Genomic DNA, 22,695 nt, shown 5'->3' with positions numbered 1-22,695 from the left:
GTTTTGTAGTATAAATCAAATTATCTGGAGATATTGTTGGGATGTCCAGTTTCACTTCAAAAACTAAAGAATTGCACTGTGAACCTGAATGGTACTGTAAATAAAAAAGAAATAATAGTATTATAATGTAATACCGACATTAAATTAAATTTGTATAACAATTTTCAAGAATCTAATATTTTTTTTTTATCTCTAAAGCTCATCATCTCTTCTTCTGACTCTTAATTCCTTACACACTAACCTCATTCGTGTTATTAGCTGCACTGGTATCAGTGGAACTTGGTTTAGTTACTACTTCGGCTGTAGCAAAAGTAAGTAAATAAATAAATGAGTGAATGGATAAATAAATAAATAAAAAGAATTCAAACTTGTGTTATACAATTTCCTCTGCTTATTATTTAATAATTGTATAATTTAACATATAAGTGAACTTATGCATTGAATATGAATCAAAATCACTGAGAAATCACTCAATTGATAGGAGAATTAAATCACTTACCCTTGGCTAAGTTTGGATTTGGTTTTGCTTCAGTTGGAGGGGCTCCAATTGTTTGTAGCCTGCATTGTCTCTCTGCAGCAGCAATTTTATTTGTGTTCTTTTCCAAGAATTCAAATTTGCTTCTCAGCTGTTTTCAGGTCCTTGTATTTGTGCTGATGTTACTATATTCTTCCCATGCTTCATTCTATATTACTAAAAAGGAAGTAAAACTAGGTTAATTCCATATGCAACCTACAACATTAGAAAATATACTGTATTTCTCTTTTTCCCTTATCTAAGTTTCTATACCTAAATAAGCAAAAGCTTTTAATGGACGATTGTCAGTACAATATCAAACATATGACTATACTGTACATAGAAACTTTGGAAAAAAACTTAATATCTGCTGTTTCTGTGTTATTTTACGAGGTGTTGAATGTGCATTACAAAGAGATAACTTAGGCCTATTGCATTTTAGTGGAAACGTCTCTCCACCTCATGCTGTTCTTTTAATAAATAATGTTAGGCCCTATCTGTGATCGAATGGTATTATGGGCCTAATACAAAATATCCGCCCATTTATTAACAGTAAAATACGTAGGCCTAACATACTGAAATATTGGTAATTTGCTAGGAACAGTGTACCTTGCTGTACTAATGTTGGTTAGAAATCCCAGGCCAAAGACATCATTCATTATTATCAGTACCAGTGAACTTTTCTCTTTTAAACGAGTTATTGTGCCTTCGACCCATGATTTGAAGCCGTGAAGTACACTATTTCTAAAAAATTACCGAAATAGGCCCTATTCACTAATAATGTAGGCTATACAACAAACTGAAAGCACACTTAATATTAATTGCAATACAAAAATAATTGCCACCTACACTTCTTGTGCAGTTACACATGAATAAAACAATGATTATGGAGAAAAACGCACTTTTGCTGGAACCCGCACCCGTCCTGTTTGGGCCTACTAATTAAAACCAAAATACTATCATATGGTAGGAATTATTACTATTCGAAAAGAAACATAACCTTTAAAATCTTACCTTTTGCTTCCATGTAAAGTTTCTTCATACAGTATGTGTAATTTTCTGTTCTTCACTCTGTTATTTTTTTGGCTGGAGCTTCAGTATTATAATAAATAATAACAATAATGCTTACAATAAAACCTCAAAATAAATAGTATCATATAAACACGGAACATAAACATGAAATACGCGGGGAAAGGTATACCAACGCAATAAATTTCACTACATTTTCAGTAACTTCATTGCCAACGTAATAAAAATGTTACTATATCTTCCGTATAACAATCCTGCAGTTAAAATCTGCTGGTAGTACAGAACAAAATATTTAACTTCCAGATTGCTAAACTGGAGTATACGAATCTGGAGCTTTAACAGGCGATCGTAGTACAGGCCCTCAGAAATGCACTTCACAGGCAGACTGTTAGTTCAGTGTGTGACGTCACGTTACCATGGAAATCAAGTGTCGAATGAGAATGGGAACCCAAATAGTTTCGCCTACGAGTATACCCTACAGAATTGTACGCTGCAATAAACACCGCACCACTCCGTGCTCGTAACAGTTGCCATTTTTCTTACCAGCCACGGGTACAGCTACTGTTTATACAACTAAACGCTGTTCATATAGACTGAAAAAAAAAAAATTAGAAATACGGTAGCGGTAGTAATTAAAATTAATTATAGTACCAGATAAAATTAAACGTTACATACAAATAGGGGAAGTGGTACTTCAACTACTTCACCTGAATAGCCGCCCCTGATTGCATTCTAGGCAATAGAGAGAGTTGCGTTTAGTTTGTAATCTCCACCACTACTTTTTCTACCCATGAATCCCATGCTTTCCCGTAATCTTCTCTCCGAACCCGTAGCTTATTTTTATATTCGTCTACACAGAGCAGCACTGCTAGGTACGCGACTCCCTGGAGAGCCTCGAATCTGACTGTCGGAGCGTCGTGCACCGAAAAAACCTCACAAGGTACATTCATTCGCCAAGTGCCTGACTGGTAATGGTATAAAATCAAATACGATGGAAAGTTCAACTGTATTCAATGTTTATGGTACCAATTATAGCTGCCCATAGTGCAATTAAACAATGTTTATGAGCCTAGATAGATATTGGTATAATAATGACTCTGAAAGGAAACTCAGGTATAAATAATCATTATTCTACTAATTTTAGCTGTCCTTTTACAATATGTATATGCCGTCCTTACATATAGACCACTTAAACATGTTTCTGGGTGTTGATGTAGAAATCCGTTAAACACTTTTCAAGTTGAATGTGTTGCCTTTGAATCTCCTGCCAATGTTATCTCGTACACTGAAGATTAGAGTCGCTCAACTCCCAACTGCAGAAATGCATCATTCATCCAGTGGGATTATTGTTGTTTACATTTGTGCTTAACGGATTTCTACGTCAACACCCACAAACATGTTTAAGTCCGAACCGCTTGCTGCGCCAAGTATCAATATACAAGCCAATCAGAATAACCCGCCGTCAGCTACACTCACAACGCCTTTAACCACACAAAATATTTTGGCAGCTATTAAAGCTAATCCATTGAATAAGTCACCAGGAGCGGATGGAATTCCAGTCGAGTTCTACATTGCTTTTTGGAGTATAATCGAGCGGGAAATGGTAGAAATAATGAATGCTATGGTGACATCTCCTGCTATTCCCAATGATATTTGTTTGGGAATAATGGTACTCATACCCAAGATTGTTTGCCCGAAGACAGCTCTAGACTACCGTCCCATTACTCTCCTGAACAGTGACTACAAGAAATTTATGAGGTGTATGAAGACACGTTTGAGTACAATTTTTCCGCATATAATAGGACCTCATCAACAATGTTTAGTAGCTGGCCGAAACATTCTCAACGCTACATGTGCAATTCGTGATAGCATCAGTGTCGCAAAACAAAATCAACGAAGTCATATACTCATATCCCTTGATTTTGACCATGCTTTTGATAGAGTACGGCATAATTGTCTACTACAACGAATGATGGAGTTAAACATAGACCCAGTTTTCATAGCTTGCTTACGCAATATAATGGCTGTTAGCAATTCAAAGCTTTTAATAAATGGACATCTTACACAAGCTTTCCCTGTGGAAAGATCGGTGCGGCAAGGTTGCCCTCTCTCTATGCATCTCTTTGCTCTCACCTTGGATCCTTTATTACAGAATTTTTCCTCGATTTACCCTACGAACACAGATACTATTATTCGAGCTTATGCGGATGATGTTACTATAGTTGCAGTTTATGCCACCATTTTGCCAAGAATGTATCAATCTATGCAACAGTATAGTCAAGAAACGGGAGCTCAATTAAACGAAAAGAAAACGAAGGCTATGTACATCGGGAAAGAAGACAAGATCCCACTTCCCAGTTGGCTTAGTATTCAGTCGTCCATCAAAATTCTAGGCGTCACTTTCTTCAACGATCTTAGTCAAACAATAAGATATAACTGGAATTCGGTCAGTAATGCTATTCGTCACGTCCTGACTGCACAAAAATTCCGATTCGCCGGCTTAGTGAAGCGAGCGCAATATATCAATACATATGCTCTGGCGAAAGCTTGGTATATTGCTCAAATTTTACCCATTCCAAGTCTAATTGGTAAGAAATTGCGCTCTGCTACAGGTTGGTTTCTGTGGAACCGTCAGATCCTTCGAGTACCAAGGGATCAGATAACTCTGGCAAAAAATCAAGGAGGTTTAGGAGTTTTTGACCCTTATACTAAAGCACTCAGTCTTTTCATCTACCGGAATCTTCTTCACGCCCAAGGACAGGGAGATGACTTCTCCTTCACATTCTTCTCCAAATGGGTATCCATAGCCAAATTAGAGAATCCACCGGATTTACGATGTCTCCCAAGTTATGCACCACAAACACGGATTTTTAAACAGGAAATCAGTTACATACCACAAAACATTCCAGCTTCTGTCACGGATAAATATATTTATAAGTATATGAATAGAAGATTGCCAGCTCCTAAAATTGTGTGCCGTTTTCCTGTGTATAATTGGAAACGGATCTGGAAGAATATACGAAACAGTGTTTTGACCTTTAAACAGCAAGACCTATGGTTTCGAGTGGTCAATGATATATTTCCAACAAACAGCAAATTATACCATATCAGATTAGCCCGAACATCACTCTGCCCCTATTGTCAAGAAGAGGACAATCTTCAACATCGCTTTCTTGGGTGCCCGAGGACTAAACAATACTGGGAAACTACAATTCAGGATATTAGTGACATGGCGCATATCCCTGTGACATACATAGATTTAAACTTTGTACTCAAGCCAAGTTTTTATTATAAACCGAAGACAACACAGGCAGCTATTGTGAAGCGATTAGCACTTTGTATGGAAACAATATTGGATTAAAATGTTAAAGCACTGTCCACACACAAATATAGCAATAATGTAATAAAAGTAAGAATATATAAAATTGCAATATGTACAAAGGGTATCATTTCATTATCCGTTCGGTAATAATCGTTGATGTTTCACTGGTAATATGATCACTGAATATATTTGGGATACATTATGTTATTATTGTTGTGATTATTATGATCATTTACGTTGAACAAGTATACTTAGAGTTCTTTAACTTTTGCTACTTATTTTGTGTGTACAGTTTTGTGATAATTAATAATATTAAGAAAAGAAAGTGAAAAAATTTTAAACTAAATATAAAAGTGGTATATACAATGTGAGAATATTTCTTTGTTGAATGGCTTGAAATATGTAGGAAGCATAAGACTGTTTCCTATGTCCAGAAATATTTATTTTGCTGAACTAGGTGATTTACAGTCAGATTATTCAATATTGTTTTGGGTATATTATTTTATTAAGTATTGTCTGCTTAAAAGTGGTTTGTTAATGCTATAGTTGTATATAGATTTGTGTTAAAAAAAACCTGATAACAAGGTATCATATGTACAGAAATATTTGCTTTTGTTGTACTGGGTGATTCTCACTCAGATTTTTCAAAATTGTTTTGGGATCATTATTTTATTAAGTATTGTCTGTTGAAATGTTTTGTTATTGCTATAGCTGTATATAATTTTGTGTTGTAATTTAAAAAAACCAGGTAACTTGTCCCAACCAGGATACCACGATTTATTTCACAATTAAAAATATAACTGTTACGTTTTTATAACACATTTTATTACATCATATGAAAAAACAAACATTTCTAAGTTTTAAACAAATTAAAAAAAAAAGTAGTCTATATGTAAGGAGGAATAAATTAGTAGAATAATCATTAGGTCTATTTATAGATGAGTTTCCTTCCGTAGTCATTATTATTCCAATATCTGTCTAGGCTCATAAACATTGTATAATTACCACTATGGGCAGCTACAATTGCTACCATAAACATTGGTTACAGCTGAACTTTCCATCCTATTTGATTTTATACCATTATCAGTCAGTCACTTCGAGAATGTACCTTGTCAGTCCAGCACCCCTGCCGTAGAGGCAGGAAAGGTAGTACTCCAGATGATACATACATTTCGAAACTCATTTTGTAATATTTGTGAAGGCGTAGCGGTTGGTTCGCTCTGTGCTGCTTAGCCGAAAACATCCGCGCAGAGCTTGAACTACTTCTTGAGATGGTGGATTATTGTGGTCAGTTGCTTTCAGGACTTGCACGTTTGAACCGTTAGGATTTTTCGTTATAGCACTCTGTGCACAATTTTGTTTTCTTCAACATAACCAATTATGCCCTTGTTTGTTGATTATTTTTAAATGTTAATTATACATATGTTCCTTATGGACCAAAATTGATACGTTTATCTCACTTGCAATAATTTATCTAATTTCTTCCATTTTATAAATAATATTAATGTCATTAATAGCTCAATCGTTGAAAATTTAGCACTGAAGAAACTGTTGTTACAGATATGGCAGTATGGTATTTTTGGTTGAATTAGATGATAATTATTGAATGTATAATATTGGACTAATTATCCAGTTTCAACTGCCCTGGCCGTATTTATGCGGGTGAAAAGTCACTTTGGGTGAATTGTCTCTGGGGTAAAGGACCAGATTCCTATTTTATTTTCCAGGTTTGCAACCGTCAGGTTCGATCGCAGTCTTCGTTTCGCATTTATAAACACAGAGTAAAAGCTTTTCACATGCATAAGTAGACCCGAACTTGCACAGAAGTTTGGCTTCTTCTCTGTGAAATCGAGGGAAGCCTAGCTTGGAGAAAGTTCTGCAAAATCAGTCAAATTCAGCGCTGCGTAAAATTTGTCCCTTTGTCGAGTAAGGCGCTGTAACTACAGGTGTTCCGATTGCAAATGTTCTGGAGCTTCTTCCGTGTTTAGGGAAAATGACCTCACAAAATATAGGACAAGGGGCGCAATCCGGGGATGTCCTGGAAGAGAAGTTTTACGATTAGAATATAGCCCTACAGGCGTAAATTATGTTTTTGTAAATAATAAAACTGTCAATAATAATAGTTGAGGTGATGGTAATCATAATACTACAGAGTGTTTAAAAATACGGGGCATAATTTCAGGTATGTATTTCCCACATGTAGACAATTAAAATGGTTCATTACAACATGTGTCCGGAAATGCTTCATTTCCGAATTATGGCCTTCACAACATTGAAATTCACCGGAACGTTTTTCCTTCCGCAGGTCGTTGTCATTACAGAAGATGTTCAAAATGTCCACCTCCTGCTTGAATACACACCTCACATCGATGTTTCATTGACCTGCGAACACGATCCCAAACTCCAGGAGTATTGCGTATGTCCTCAGAACATGCCACAATTCGATTCCGAAGGGATTCCAAATCAGGCACCGGAGACGAATAAACCAATGATTTTAAATGGCCCCACAAGTAGAAATCGAGAGGGTTCAGATCAGGTGAGCGTGGAGGCCAAGCAATTGGGCCACCTCTACCTATCCATCGATCAGGAAACCTTCGATCGAAGTACCGGCGAGCCTTACGACTGAAGTGTGCAGGAGCGCCATCATGCAAGAAGTGAATGTGTTGACGGTTGATCAGTGGAGTGTCTTCTAAAACATGAGGTATGGTGTTTTCCAGGAAGTTTGTGTACGCCTGCCCCGTAAGTCTGCTTACAAGTACATGGGGTCCAACTAATCGATCACCAATGATACCGGCCCACATGTTGAGGGAGAACCGCACCTGGTGATGAGATGGAACAGTTGCACGTGGGTTTTCATACGCCCATACATGCTGATTGTGGAAATTTGTTATGCCATCTCGTGTGAACTGTGCTTCATCTGTAAATAATACTAAGGCAGGAAAGTTCGGATTTACACCACACTGCTGCAAGAACCACTGACAGAACCTAACTCGTGCAGGGTAATCTGCTGGTGACAGGGCCTGTAGACGTTGCAAATGATAAGGATACAATTGATACTCTTTCAACAGTCTCCAGACAGTCGTATGAGGAACATTGACTTTCAACGCTACCCTTCGTGTGCTGATAGAAGGAGTCATGTTCACAGCCTCCAGAATCTCCTCCTGTACTTCTGGAGTTCCCAAACCAGGAGAGTTAAATTTTCCATACTCGCACAGACGGTAATGGAGACGTACAAATGTCTTCCGATATGGACATTGTCGCTGTGGGAACCTCTCCTGGTACAAACGACGAGCCAGCGCAGCATTGCCGTCCGCCTTATAGCGGCTACACACGACCCAATCTGCAGGGTCCGATTTGCAGGGACCCTGCCGATCGGGTGGTGTGTAGGCTTGCTCGGACAACAAACCTCGTGTCGGGTGGTTGGTTCGGGCAGCCACCCAATCTGCCGACTTCCCCACTCCAACACCCTGCAAGTTGGGTCGTGTGTAGCACGATCGGGCTGATTTCTTGTCAGTTGAAGCTTGCAGAAGTGGCGTTTATGAAGAACTGAGAGCAGTGACAGTGAGTGCGACGTGAAATGACGGAAAAGGAGAAAGAATTCTGGAGGGATATTTTTGAACTGTATAAAGATATGCCTTGTTTATGGGACATTTCAAACGCAAATCATCTGAAGAGAGATATGCGTAATCAGGGTTTAGAAATTGAATCACTGATTGGAATAAGGAAGAAAGTCCAATTTTTTCGAAAATAGACTGAGATATACATTTTTTTCTTGAGCCATTCACCCATCGAGTAGTGGAAAAAGGAAGAGTCTACCAGCGATAACAATGAAGTAACAGCCCAGTAAAATTTTCAATTAGTGGAACAAGGAAGAATGTCCGGACTTTCTTCCTTTTTCCAATCAATATTGTAAGCATCACCACCAGATGTCAGGCAGGAAGTCTGTCTCTCGTTTAAATTTGCTAATTTGCAGTCAATGTGGTTGTAAGTTTGTTGTCTGTAAATCATCCATAGCAACTTGAGTGAAAGTAATTCTGATAGTGAACAAATACACTGGAGAAGAAAGGGAGTAAGAAATATTGATGAATAATATATGTAAAAGAAAAACGCAAGAAAACTAGATCTTGGGAAAAGAATACGTAACTTCAAAAGCAGGAGTTGTGCCAGCAAAACTGCCTGGTCCGTTTTTTTTATTTTATTGGGTTATTTTACGACGCTGTATCAACATCTAGGTTATTTAGCGTCTGAATGAAATGAAGGTGATAATGTCGGTGAAATGAGTCCGGGGTCCAGCACCGAAAGTTACCCAGCATTTGCTCGTATTGGGTTGAGGGAAAAACCCCCGAAAAAACCTCAACCAGGTAACTTGCCCCGACCAGGATTCGCGGCCAGACGCACTGACCGTTACTCCACAGGTGTGGACTGCCTGGTCCATCATGAAGGAAAGATCTGGTATGTTTTATGTGTTATTTGGATATATTTCTACTGCTAAATATTTCTGTGAACATATAATATATTATGCTGCAGTTTGGTGTTTGTTTTATTGTTGTTGTTCCAGAAGATGTTTTGAAAATTTTAAAGATGAAGACCAAATGGAAATAATCACTACATTATACGATGGTAAAACTAAAAAGAGGAAATATGTGTATCTAATGGCACTGATAGAACATTCACTTGTACAAAGACGCCAAAATTCAATATTTTTTCTTAATGAAAATACAAAACGATGGCTTTCGCAGAATTGTTAGTTCACAAACGACGAGCATCAAAATTTGATAAAATAAAACAACAAGAGGTAATAAAATTACGTGCTGAAAGAAATGACGTAGTCGACCTAGTGTTCGACTTATGCAAAATGTTTCCCTTTCTTGTCTTCTTGTACAGGAAATGTTCTATTTAAGAAACTGTGGCTTTTTGTATTTGGAATCCATAACCAGGAAAACAATACAGTACAGTTTTATTGCTACCATGAAGAACAAGCTAATCGAAGCCCCATTGAAGTCTGCACATTTCTCAATTACTACGTAAGTGAATTTGACTCAGTGAAAGAACTACATGTGTTTAGTGATCCTTGTGGCGGACACACTGTTTTCTTTAGTATGTTGTTTTACGACGCTTTATCAACAGCTTAGGTTATTCAGTGTCTGAATGTGATGAAGGTGATAATGTCGGTGAAATGAGTTCGAGGTCCAACACCGATAGTTACCCAGTATTTGCTCATGTTGGGTTGAGGGGAAACGCTGGAAAAAACCTCAATCAGGTAACTAGTCCCGACCGGAAATCGAACCCGGGCCACCTGGTTTCGTGGCCAGACGCGCTGTTACTTCACAGTTGTGGACAATAACACTGTTGTACGTTGCCTTATGTATCGAACAATGACTGCCAAGTTTCAGATAATTCAGCACTGTTATCCTGTACGAGGTCACTCGTTCCTCCCGTGCAACAGGGATTTCACCGTAATAAAAAGAGTGATACAAAAAAGACAGAATCTACTCTGTGAAATAATATGTTGAGATGATAGTTAATTCAAGATAAACACAGAATGCTCTTCAAGTCAAGATTATTGGACATCAAGATATCATTGATGTTAAAGAATGATGGCCACACTTCTTAAAAATAATCTTAAATTGCTCTAAATAGTCACATGAAGTAAAAGTTTTCACTTGCTAACTGCTGGCATTTGACCTATGAACAGAAAACCCCAAGCTATGTCGTTTCTTTGGAATGGATAGATGGATTCGCAAGACATACCGACTTTAAGGGAAGAGGAACACCTCTGCTCTAGAAATATGGCATACAACTCCAAAGTTCCTATACATCCCAAGAAGCTGCAAGACGTTAACAAAATAATGAAATATATTCCATCAGAGTATTAGGAGTTTTATAACAACATTCTTCAATGGCCCACAAGAAATCCTATCCAATCTGGTGAAGATTATGAGTAAATTAAAATTATTTTTAATACATCAGCACAATTTATAAAATTCTTAAGATGTTTGACTGAAATTAAATAATATTCACTCTGTGTTAACAATATAAATTTAAGTAACAATAAATAGCAGATTAAACCTGTGTTTAATTGAGTTTCTTTGCAAATTACTCATGAGAATTTTTAATTTATTGGAAAAAGGAAGAATGTCCATCAACTTCAAAAGAGGATGGATTCAAAAATATTTATCGACTGCGCTGAAACGACGCACCATACAGTTCAGGGAACTTAGTTCTACAAGTTTGTAATGCATCACAAAGCTGTAGGAATAATATTGTAAGTGTTAATAAGTTTTTCTTAGTTTTCTCAAAACATAGGTGCATGGACATTCTTCCCTTTTCCAATCAGTGATTCAATTCTTCTCGAAAGATACAAATTATGTAGTGCACAGCATGCCAACACAATGGGATCAACGTTATCAATATGCACACCTATGCTTTGTCGAAAATATGAGAAGAGTTTAAATGTTTTCTTATTTTTAAGAGGTTAGGTACGGCTTACAGCACTAAAATTTTGAAATATTAAACATTTTTTTTCCTCCATTACTGTATCTTGTACAATAATGAAAATTAATATATATATATATATATATATATATATATATATATATATATAAAACACTGTCCTTCTGCTTACTTACTTACTGGCTTTTGAGGAACCCGGAGGTTCATTGCCGCCCTCAATTAAGCCCGCCATTTGTCCCTATCCTGAGCAAGATAAATCGTGTATGACTTGAGGTAAATCGTCTCTATCATCAAATCCTACCTCCTTCAAATCCATTTTAATATTATCTTCCCATCTACGTCTCGGCCTCCCCAAAGGCCATTTTCTTTCCTGCCTCCCAACTGACACTCTATATGCATTTCTGGATTCGCCCATACGTGCTACATACCCTGCCCATCTCAAACGTCTGGATTTTATGTTCCTAATTATGTCAGGAGAAGAATACAATGCATGCAGTTGTGTAACTTTCTCCATTCTCCTGTAACTTCATCCCTCTTAGCCCCAAATATTTTCCTAAACACTTTATTCTCAAACACCCTTAACCTGTGTTCCTCTCTCAAAGTAAGAGTCCACGTTTCACAAGCATAAAGAACAACTGGTAATATAACTTTTATAAATTCTAACTTCCAGATTTTTGACAGCAGAGTGGATGATAAAAGCTTCTAAACCGAATAATAACAGGCATTTCCCATATTTATTCTGTGTTTAATTTCTTCCCGAGTATCATTTATATTTGTTACTTTTGCTCCCAGGTATTTGAATTTTTCCACCTCTTCAAAAGATAAATTTCCAATTTTTACATTTCCATTTCGCACAATATTCTCGTAACGGGACATAATCATATACTTTGTCTTTTCGGGATTTACTTCCAAACCTATCTCTTTACTAGCTTCAAGTAAAATTTCCGTGTTTTCCCTAATCGTTTGTGGATTTTCTCCTAACAAATTCACATCATCCGCATAGGCAACTGTCCTTCTGCTATATGAAAAAAATATTTTTACGGTTAAAAAAATTATTTACATTTTTTTTTTTTTTTCAAAATTCAGTTCACTGTGCAGTGATAATGAATTTCGCATTAAACTAAAAAAACTATCCAACATTCTGTGATGAAATTTTTTGTGTGTATTTATACATGTCATATCAGCAATATGGTGCAAGATCACTTTTCTACCGTTGATAGATTGTCTGATAAAAAAAGAAATTCATTTTAAAAAGTGGTCAAACATCAGTATTTTCTATTACACAAAATAAAAAAAAATATTGTTTATTAAGGACTGTAGTTGAAAGAGCATGATATTGTAAACATGAGTTTCAGCAATAAAATAAAAAAGAGAGAACATGAAAACTTAACAAGTTTTTAAGTTATGAGGGCAACGCTTCATCAATGCACAGTGAGCTGTCAACATTTTGAATCTTGAAAAAAAAAAAAAATATATATATATATATATGCCTAAATATTTATTTTAATCGAAAAAAAAATTTTCATGTAGTACCTGTTTATCGTTCTGTAACAAGAAACTCAATGCAATTCCAATTTTTTGAAACTTGGAAAGTGAAAGAGCCATGATATATCTTTTCACAACGGAGCGGATCAGCCTACTGCAGGTTGGGTCGTGTGGAGAGCAGAACCAATTCGTCCGACCCAACCGCCCTGCAAATCGGACCCTGCAGATTGGGTCGTGTGTAGCCGCTTTTACCGTACATGATGTGTATCTCTGTCAGCTCTTGATTTGAATACATGTCGCACAGTCTAACGCCTACACAACACTGAATGTAACCTTCGCCTCGGAATGAACTGTCAGAGTGTCCTCTTAATGTCTCCTTTGACGGCAACGACCTGCGGAAAGAAAAACGTTCCGGTGAATTTCAATGTTTGAAGGCCATAACTCGGAAATAAAGCATTTCTGGACACATGTTGTAATGAACTATTTTGATTGTCTACATGTGGGAAATACATACCTGAAATTATGCCCCGTATTTTTGAAACACCCTGAATAAGTAATCATAATAAGCTTAAAAGTTACCTGAAAGCGCTTGCTGATCTCTTCGTGAATGACATATATTATTGCGACGTATCCTTCATAACCGTGCACCGCCTCGTACAGATTTTGACCAACCAAAGCAAAAATTGTCTTTAAAGCATGGTCAACAATTGCTAGCCATCGGCATAGCTCAGTCGGCTAAGACGCTTGAATGCAGCATGCAAGACCGCGGGTTCTATTTCCGTTTGGGCTGATGACATGGTTGGTTTCTTTCCGAGGTTTTCTCCAACTGTAAGGCGAGTGTCAGGTAATTTATGGCGAATCCTCGGCTTTATCTCGCTAAATACCATCTCGTTATCACCAATTCCATCTAAGCTAAATAACATAGCATTTGGTACAGCGTCGTTAAATAACCAACTAAAAAAGTTGCTCCTAAATATTGTTAAACCAGAAAATTATGTGTCCAATTAAAAAAAAAAATATGCGTGAAGAATAGGTAAGTGATAGGATAGAACAGAGAAGAAAGATAAAAATTGTCGTATAGTATAAGTGAAACAACTATTTCCTTTCTCAGTGCTTAAACATCGGGATGCAAAAAATGTAAAACAATTAGATTTACTTACATACTTACTACATACTTATTTACTTACTTATGGCTTTTAAAGAACTCGGAGGTTCATTGTTGCCTCACATAAGCCCGTCATCGGTCCCTATTCTGAGCAAGATTAATCCAGTCTCTACCATCATATCCCACCTCCCTCAAATCCATTTTAATATTATCCTCCCATCTACATCTCGATTTCCCCAAAGGTCTTTTTCCCTCCGGCTCCCCACTAACACTCTATATGCATTTCTGGATTCTCCCATACGTGCTACAGGCCTATGCCCTGCTCATCTCAAACGTCTGGATTTAATGTTCCTAATTATGTCAGGTGAAGAATACAATGCGGCAAGTTGTGCGTTGCATAACTTTCTCCATTCTCCTGTAACGTCATCCCTTTAGCCCCAAATATTTTCCTATTCTCAAACGCCCTTAACTTCTGTTTTTCTCTCAAAGTGAGAGACCAAGTTTCACAACCAAACAGAACAACCGATAATACAACTGTTTTATAAATTCTAACTTTCAGCATTTTTGAGAGCACACTGGATGACAAAAGCGCCTCAACCGAATAATAACAGGCATTTCCCTTATTTATTCTGCGTTTAATTTATCCCGAGTGTCATTTACATTTGATACTGTTGCTTCCAGATATTTGAATTTTTCCACCTCTTCAAGGGGTAAATTTCCAATTTTTTTATGTTTCCATTTCGTACTATGTTCTTTCTGGACACGAGACATAATCATATACTTTGCCTTTTCGGGATTTACTTTCAAATCTATGTCTTGAAACAATCTGGTTTACTTACATAAATCCAAGGAGTGTATACTACTTTTTAAAACTGGCTTTCTCAGAACAGAAACTTCTTTTCGAAGGCGTTGATATTGTCTTCTATGTCTACGTATATTCGATGCAATCTTCGAATGCACACTTTCGCGGCCAGAGTCAGTGGAGTGAGTGCTTTCGGGGGAAAGTGACTGTGATCTTATGGCGATATTATGTCCAGACGTTTAGTCTAAAGCTTCGCTATACATCTTCAGTGGCGTGGCACAAGGGAGAGTAGTGATGTCCTCAGTACGCAGGGACTACTGGTCGTCACTACGCCCTCGGGTACCTCGCCACTGAAGATGTCTACCGTACGTGTAGACCAGCGGTTCCCAAAGTGTGCTCCGCGGAGCCCTTAGGGCTCCGCTAATGATTCTCAGAGGCTCCGTCGGCGGAAGTTGACAAAAATTGCTAATTCCATCTAGTCTCTAGTGGGGAAAACAGAAACTACTTCCATCAAGCGAAAAATACTTTCTGAGAAAGTAGTTTGCGTTCTTCTTGCTATATGGAAGCATTAATATTAGATCTACTCGTCACTGGAACTATCTCGATCTTTCTTCCTTGCCAAGTACTCAATGATTCTCGAAATTTATTTTATTTTTTTATATATTGGGCAGGCAGCATTTGTTATTCGTGGTACGTGGAATCTACAATCTATTGACTATTACGTTACCTCAAAAATATATAGGTATACTGTATACCTGCAAGTTAATTTGATAGCAGGTGTGTCAGCTAAACTTTCGTTGAACCATAACTGTGACTTAAGACGGGCTCCCTAAGACCTAAGAGTCATTAGCCATCAACTAGTGCTCAGTCAAAGGGAGATAACAACAGCTATAACCTTAATTTCAAAGAAGATAGTGCGAATTCCTGGGAATTGAGTTCGGAATATGTTGAACATAACCTGTCTCAGAGTCTACGGTGCCTAGTGTAGAGGTACTGAAAGTAACAAACGAAAATATTGTGATTTAAATTTAATGATAAAACACACATGTTAGGTCAATAATACAGTATTTATTGATTTTATGAAATACATTAAAGGTGATATGTTACAGTTGTATGAACACTACTTATTAGTGTTCATGCAACTATAACATATCACTTTTAATGTGTTTCATTGTGATTTATATTTGGACATGGGATTCACTGAGTTTGCTGATGAACGTCCACAGTGTGTGATACGTAAAAAAGTTTTTCCCAATAGTTCTATGTTCCCTGCCAAGCTTAGACGGCATTTATTAATTCAAAAATTCACAAATAAAACTGCAGAGTACTTCGAAAGACAAAGTGACGAACTCCATGCCGTTCAGACAAAATTTTACCTCGTATAAAAACAAACAACGAGAAAGCACTGAAAACGTCGTCATGACCAGACTCTTGGTGGTAAACCTCACCCTTGCTGAAACTCTTATGAAACCACTATTAGTGAAGGTAGTGAAGTGCATGGTGAACGAGAAAACTGCAAACTTGATTTCCAGTGTGTCCTTATCAAATAACACTGCATAATGAATCCAGAATATAAGAAAAGATGTAAAAAGTATCATGATTTCCCGTATCAGTTAAACGAAATTTTCGTTACAACTTGACAAATCTACGGTCTTTGCCCGGTTAGCTATGTTAATGATGTTTGTGAGGTATGAACTTTCAGGTCTTTTCATGAAATATTTTGTTCTGCAGCCATTGCCATCCTCTACAAGCGGTACTGAATTTTTTTCTTCTTCATTGAAAACTCGATACCGTGGGACAATTGCATTGATGTGTGCACAGATGGCGCAAAGGCCATGGTAGGTCCTGTTGTTGGCGCTGTTACAAGGATCAAGAAAGTTTTAAAAACTGAAAAAGTAGTCAGTGTGTACTACACCGACACGCCCTCGCAACGAAAGAATGCCAGCGTTATTAAAGCAGGTACTAGATAACGCCGTCAAAATTATCAACTTTGTTAAGGCACGAACTTCGCAGTGTAGGCTACTTAAAATCCTGTGTGAAGACATGGATAGTATACACAAGTCATTGTTAGTAATATTACACACAGAAGTGCGATGGTTGTCGCGCGGTAAAGCGTTGTCCCGATTACATGAACTTCGAACCGAAGTTTCTTGACTTTTGAATTACCAGAACAGTTTGCTAGCAGATTACTTGATCAGGAATGGTTGTACAAATTATGTTACTTGGCACACATTTTTCAAAAATGAATTCAGCACATATATACAAGGTAAACGGAAGACTATATTCGATGCTGATGACGAAATTGTCGCACTGAAGAAAAATATAGCGTTCTACATAAAAGCGTCGACAATAAGGATCTTACGTTTCTCATTGACTTCAAACTTTATAGAAGAAAATAACATAACAATAAGTGTCTCATTCGTAGCAATAATGAAAGAACACCTTGACAATTTGCTTCAAAATATCAATTCATACTTTCCAAGGGACACTCAGGAATCGATTCTAAAGAAATATGAGTGGATTGTAGATCCATTTCCAGTGATGTCAAAACCAGCAGTCCTCACTGCTTCAGATATGAGGTCCTTGTAGACATGGTTTCGAACAGCCACTGTCACGCATAATATAAAAGCAAACCATTTCCCGAAATTTGGGTTAAGTTAGGGGAGGATCTTTTGATATTAAGTTCAAAAGCTAAATTTCTCTCACTGCCTTATGGTAGCCTACTGTGTACCTCAGTGAAACGACCTTTTCGAGGTACACGGCTACAAAAACAAAATATCGAACTTGTTTGGACACAGAAGACGATATACGTCTTCAACGGACTTCTATGACACCGGGCATTGACAAACTCTGTCGCAAGATACAGGCACATTCTTCACGTTAACTTCGGGTTTACATGTAATATTGTAACATTTTTTAAATATCTTAACTACATGTTAATATCATTTTGTAGATTTAAATAAATTATATCCAATATTTTCTACTATTGTTTACTTTATTAATATATATATATATATATATATACTTCCGGTTATGTATTGTGCGAAATATGCTTCATATAACGTAGACAGATAAAACTAAAAGTAAACATTTCTTGGGGCTCCACGAGAAACTTCTGCTTCAAAAAGGGCTCCGTGGCTGAAAAAGTTTGGGAACCGCTGGTGTAGACGGAACGCCGGACGTAACATCACCAGTAGACCACGGCCTCTTAGCACGGAAGACACTCACTCTATGTCATTAGATGGTTTTTCGATTATTGAGCATATTGAGATGACCAGTTATGCCAACCCAATTAGGGTCCTGCAAAATTGGTTACTGAAGTCTTTTCTTTAAAAGAATTGAAAGAGAATCTTTCAGCTCTAAAGTCGTTTCAAAATAAGGCGGCACACGTTCTACTTGCTACAGCTACAACATTACTCCCACCCGTGTTTCGTTGGAGATTCTGTAACTACACTTTGCACTCCACAGTGACAGAGAGGATAGCAAATGTGTAGTGTGCACCGTGTGACCAGCGTTAATATACAAAAGCACATTGCCTCTGAGTGTACCCTTTATAGATGCAAGATGTCTGTCTTTTACCTGTTTTATAACATTTCATACAGTACAGTAAATATTATGAATTTATGATGATGATGACGACGATTATTATTATTATTGTTATTATTATTATTATTATTATTATTATTATCATTATTATTATCATTATTATTATTATTATTATTATTATTATTATTATTATTATGCTGATTTATGTAGTTCCTAAGCTAAATACCTCATTCAATGCCATTACTGGATCGCCATCATGTACGACTTCCAAAAGCCATGCTTCAATACCGTCCCCAAGGGAAGAGGTTTTTAGGCCGTTCAAGAAGAAAAAAAAAAGATGGACCGAGAGTAACTCACAGAGACCGTAACGAGCCTTGGGCCTTATACTTGTTTTTGGATGATTATGACGATTGATGATGATAATGATGATGATGATGATGATGATGATCGACAGTAAGTTGAAAAGGAATTGCCGGCAACCTACAGTAATTAAAGTTTGACTGTTGAAAAACAATCAGATTCCCACGGGAAAAATTGAGGTCTGTCAATTTTCTCCGCTCTAAACTCATAGCTCGCCACCTGTCGCTGATGATAGCGACGGGATAATACGGCCTGATACTGTGACCATGTCATTGCATGACAGATTAATATTCTAGTAAATTTTGTTTCTTGCCGTTCTGGAATAACAACTATGCGTCTATTGTCTTCTTTGACAGAACCATAAATAATTACTGCATTGGAGTATACAAACTGAATTGTGGGGATATTGGTAACAAGTTCGCAAATATCGCTACGTTACTATGAGGATAAGATTTATTGTAGTTATTTGGAGAGGTTTTAGAGGTCAATTAAACCCAAAAACAAGAATTTTGAGGTGGTTAAGTTTAAGGAATTTCAGAATGAAGGTAAAAAGACTCAATATACAGAGATGGTGACGGTGAGGTTTCAAGGAAAAGGATTTGAGTATGAGAATATCAATGATATATGGAATGGACTGAAGGCAGTGTTACTACAGTCTGCAAAAGAAGTGTGTGGGAAATCAATAGTAGATACAAGGAAGGTAAGAACAAGCTGGTTGAATGAGGTAGTGAAGGAGAAGGTGAAAAATAAGACGGATGCATGGGAAAGATAAATTAGTACTCAAGCAGAAGAAGACAGGAGAGAATACCTCATAAGAAGGAATGAAGTAAAATGCGTAGTGAATGAAGCAAAAAGGAAATCTTGGGAACAGTTTGGAAATATGATTGAAAATAAAGCTAGAGAGAAGAACACAAGATACTTCTGGAAAATATTAAAAGTCACTAAGAGGGAAATATGGAAAGCAGACAAGAGCAATCAAGGATGGAAATAATCTTATATCAGAGAAGGGAGCAATGCTAGATACTGGAGAAGATACTATCAAGAAAGTTCCAAAAACCTGAGGTGAGACAAGAAGAAGGGGGAATTATGTTCGGACCATATGAAGATGTGCAAATCCAGATATTGAAGGAGATATAGAACTAACTGAAGTAGAAATAGCAATTGATGGAGTTAAGATGGGAAAAGCGGCTGGTCTTTATGGTTTAGCCTCGGAACAAATTGGGTATGATGGTAAAGAGGTGGTGAAGCAACTTACTAAGCTGTTCCGGAAAGTATCAGAACACAATAGAATTCCAGAGGAATGGAAGAAGTACATGATTATTCCGCTGCATAAGAAAGGGAACAGCTATGACTGTAATAAATACAGGGCCATCGTCTCTCATCCACAGTATACAAAGTATATACTCCTTTGTTGGAGAGGCGACTCAGAAGAGTGGTAGAAGAAGACATGGAAGAGGATCAGGCGGCGTTTCGATCAGGAAGGCAGACACAGGATCACATCTACAGCATAAGAACAACGATGGAGAAAAGCATAACTAAGAATAAGGATCTATATCTAGCGTTCCTTGATTTGAAAGCTGCATTCGACTCTGTTCCAAGACAACATGTATGGGAAGCATTAATAGCGAAGGGGGTTCCAATGAGACTACTGAATGCAGTGAAGAATGTCTAAGCAACCGGTGGGAATAGTTCGAATGAATGGCGAATAGAGAATTTTTAATGGAGAAAGGAATTAATCAAGGGCATAGCCTCACCCCATTGCTTTTTAGTACATTTTTTGATGAAATAACAAAAATATCTAAACCCACAGAACGAAATTGGGTATGTGGAGAATGAGATCAGTTTATCTTCAAACACTGTTATATGCAGATGACATCATGTTAATAGCGGATACTCGAGAGAAACTTCAGTATGCAATATTGGAATGCAATGAAGAGATGAAGAGGAAACGAATGGTAGTGAACATAGCTAAGAGTAGAGTAATGTCGGTATCAGAGCAGGATAGAAAGGAAAAAGAATTGAATATGGTTTATGATAGAATGCCTCTAGAGAAAGTAGAAACTTTTGAATATCTCGGTACTATTGTAAGTAGTGATGGGAAAATTGAACAAGAGATGTTAAATAGAACTAAAAAAGCAGTCTCAGCGTACTACCAAATGAATAATACTATCATAGGAAAGTCAGAGATTAGCAACAAAACAAAAATGCTTCAGCTTTCCTGAAATCTCAGCTTTACCGCAGGCAGGTCGAGGTGGCTGGCGCCCAATATCGACGTAGGCCTATCTACTGATCAACGACATCATTTTGCCATCTTGAGCCACCTGTCCGGTGTCCCCAGAACTGACAGTCGGAGCTACGTAGAAGCGAAAATTAACTGGAGCTTAAAGGTGACCGCTACGGCTGCATATCCTCGGGCAACAGCAGCTAGACACATCTCCTACCTCAATTTGTAATTTATTTCTTGTACGTAGATTAGTGCTTGTCGAATGCGGATTCAGGTTCGTATGTTATTTCCAAATACTGTTACTAATATCGGCGAGTAGACTTGAAAATTGTAAACACTTCTCGGCGGTATCTCACTAGCGGCGGATATTGCTAGACTTACGTAAGTCCAAAAATCTTGATAGCGTCTCGCCTGCTGTTACAGAAATTTTCTAAGTTCCACAATTTTAATAGTGTTTTGACTGCTGTTACTGAAATTTTCTGAGTCCTAAAATACGATGGTATCTGGCCTGCTCATTCTTCGGGGCCTATCTCCCCCGCGTTCACACATCTCCGCCAGAGTTATTACACCAAACTGTCTTCCTCAATCAACTTCCGAAACCTCTCTACCTCAACCAACCCCTCTAAATCTACCTCATGTGATCTGGTCACAAACTTCGATTGGCTAAAACAATCCTACGTCATAACAGACGCGTTACAAAAACTTATAGACGATTCTCGAACTTCAGTATCTTCGAATAGCCTACTAATCGTTTTAAGGATCTCAAAATTCCCCAAACACTACAAAGGATGGACGCTACGAATTTTCCCCGCGTCTATGCGTACACCTAAATTCACTGTCCTCTTTACCCAATTTATACGCATGGCCGCCTAGCACCAGCTCCTCTAGCACAGATAATTGACAGTCATCAAACACACCGTTAGCTATTGTTTCTATAATCTCCTGCCACATCGTACTTACAAAAGCCTCTCCGCGTCCTCTTTCTAACACTCTACAATATAATCTACATAACACGTAAAAGAAAAACCTATTCTATGTCAAATGAAACTCGCGATCTATCTATATGCGCGATATCTATGCTGAAGGTCATACATATAAAAAATAATCAATCCTACAAAAAATACCTACTCCCATAAGATAGTTACCGTCTCAAATATCCCCGGAACTGACAGCCGGAGCTACGTAGAAGCTGAAATGAACTGGAGCTGGAAGGCGACCGCTACGGCTGCATACCCTCGGGAAAAAACAGATACCCACATCGCCTATATTCCAGCTACAAATTCATATAAGCCTACTCAGAGAGAGTTTTGTAACGACCTCTGCAATATGATGGTATGTTGCAATATTCAGTTACACAAGTTGCAAAATGCTACTTTCAAATCATTTCTGCAGAAATATACTGGGCGAAATGTTCCATACGAGTCAACTCTACGCAAAAGATATTTATCCCTGTGCTATGATCATGTCGCCAATAGCATTAGGAACTCTGTCGCAAATAATAAAATATGGGTTTCAATAGACAAAACGGCAGACGTGGAAGGAAGGTCTTTTGGCAATGTTATTGTCGGAATATTATCTCCCGACAAACCTTCACAAAAATACTTGTTAACAACCGAGGTACTTACTGCAGTAATAAGTTCCACAATTGATACTCTGAGATTGCTGTGAATCTTTTGTGGCCTGGTGGAATAAAAAGAGAAAATGTCCTTTTTTTGTGACCGATGCTGCAGCATACATGTTAAAAGCAGCACGCCAAATCCGGACTAGATACCCAAACTTCCTACATTTAACTTGCTTGGCCTATGGTCTGCAGAAGAGATTAGGTCGTTATTCCCTGATATTGACAGCTTAATCT

General features: G+C 37.6%; 1 long non-coding RNA gene across 1 annotated transcript; it reads right to left on the bottom strand.

Annotated features, from left to right (window-relative positions):
* Positions 1-23: 23 nt before the first annotated feature.
* LOC138711917 (uncharacterized) lies at positions 24-1,301 on the bottom strand. The gene is made up of 4 exons (XR_011335529.1): positions 1,124-1,301; positions 500-691; positions 242-300; positions 24-94 (listed from the first exon to the last, which is right to left on the bottom strand). It is a non-coding gene; the product is annotated as an uncharacterized lncRNA (long non-coding RNA).
* Between the last annotated feature and the right edge of the window lie 21,394 nt (positions 1,302-22,695).

This window comes from Periplaneta americana, chromosome 13, assembly GCF_040183065.1.
Source record: "Periplaneta americana isolate PAMFEO1 chromosome 13, P.americana_PAMFEO1_priV1, whole genome shotgun sequence".
Lineage (NCBI taxonomy): Eukaryota > Metazoa > Arthropoda > Insecta > Blattodea > Blattidae > Periplaneta > Periplaneta americana.
This window is presented reverse-complemented; position numbering and strand designations above follow the sequence as displayed.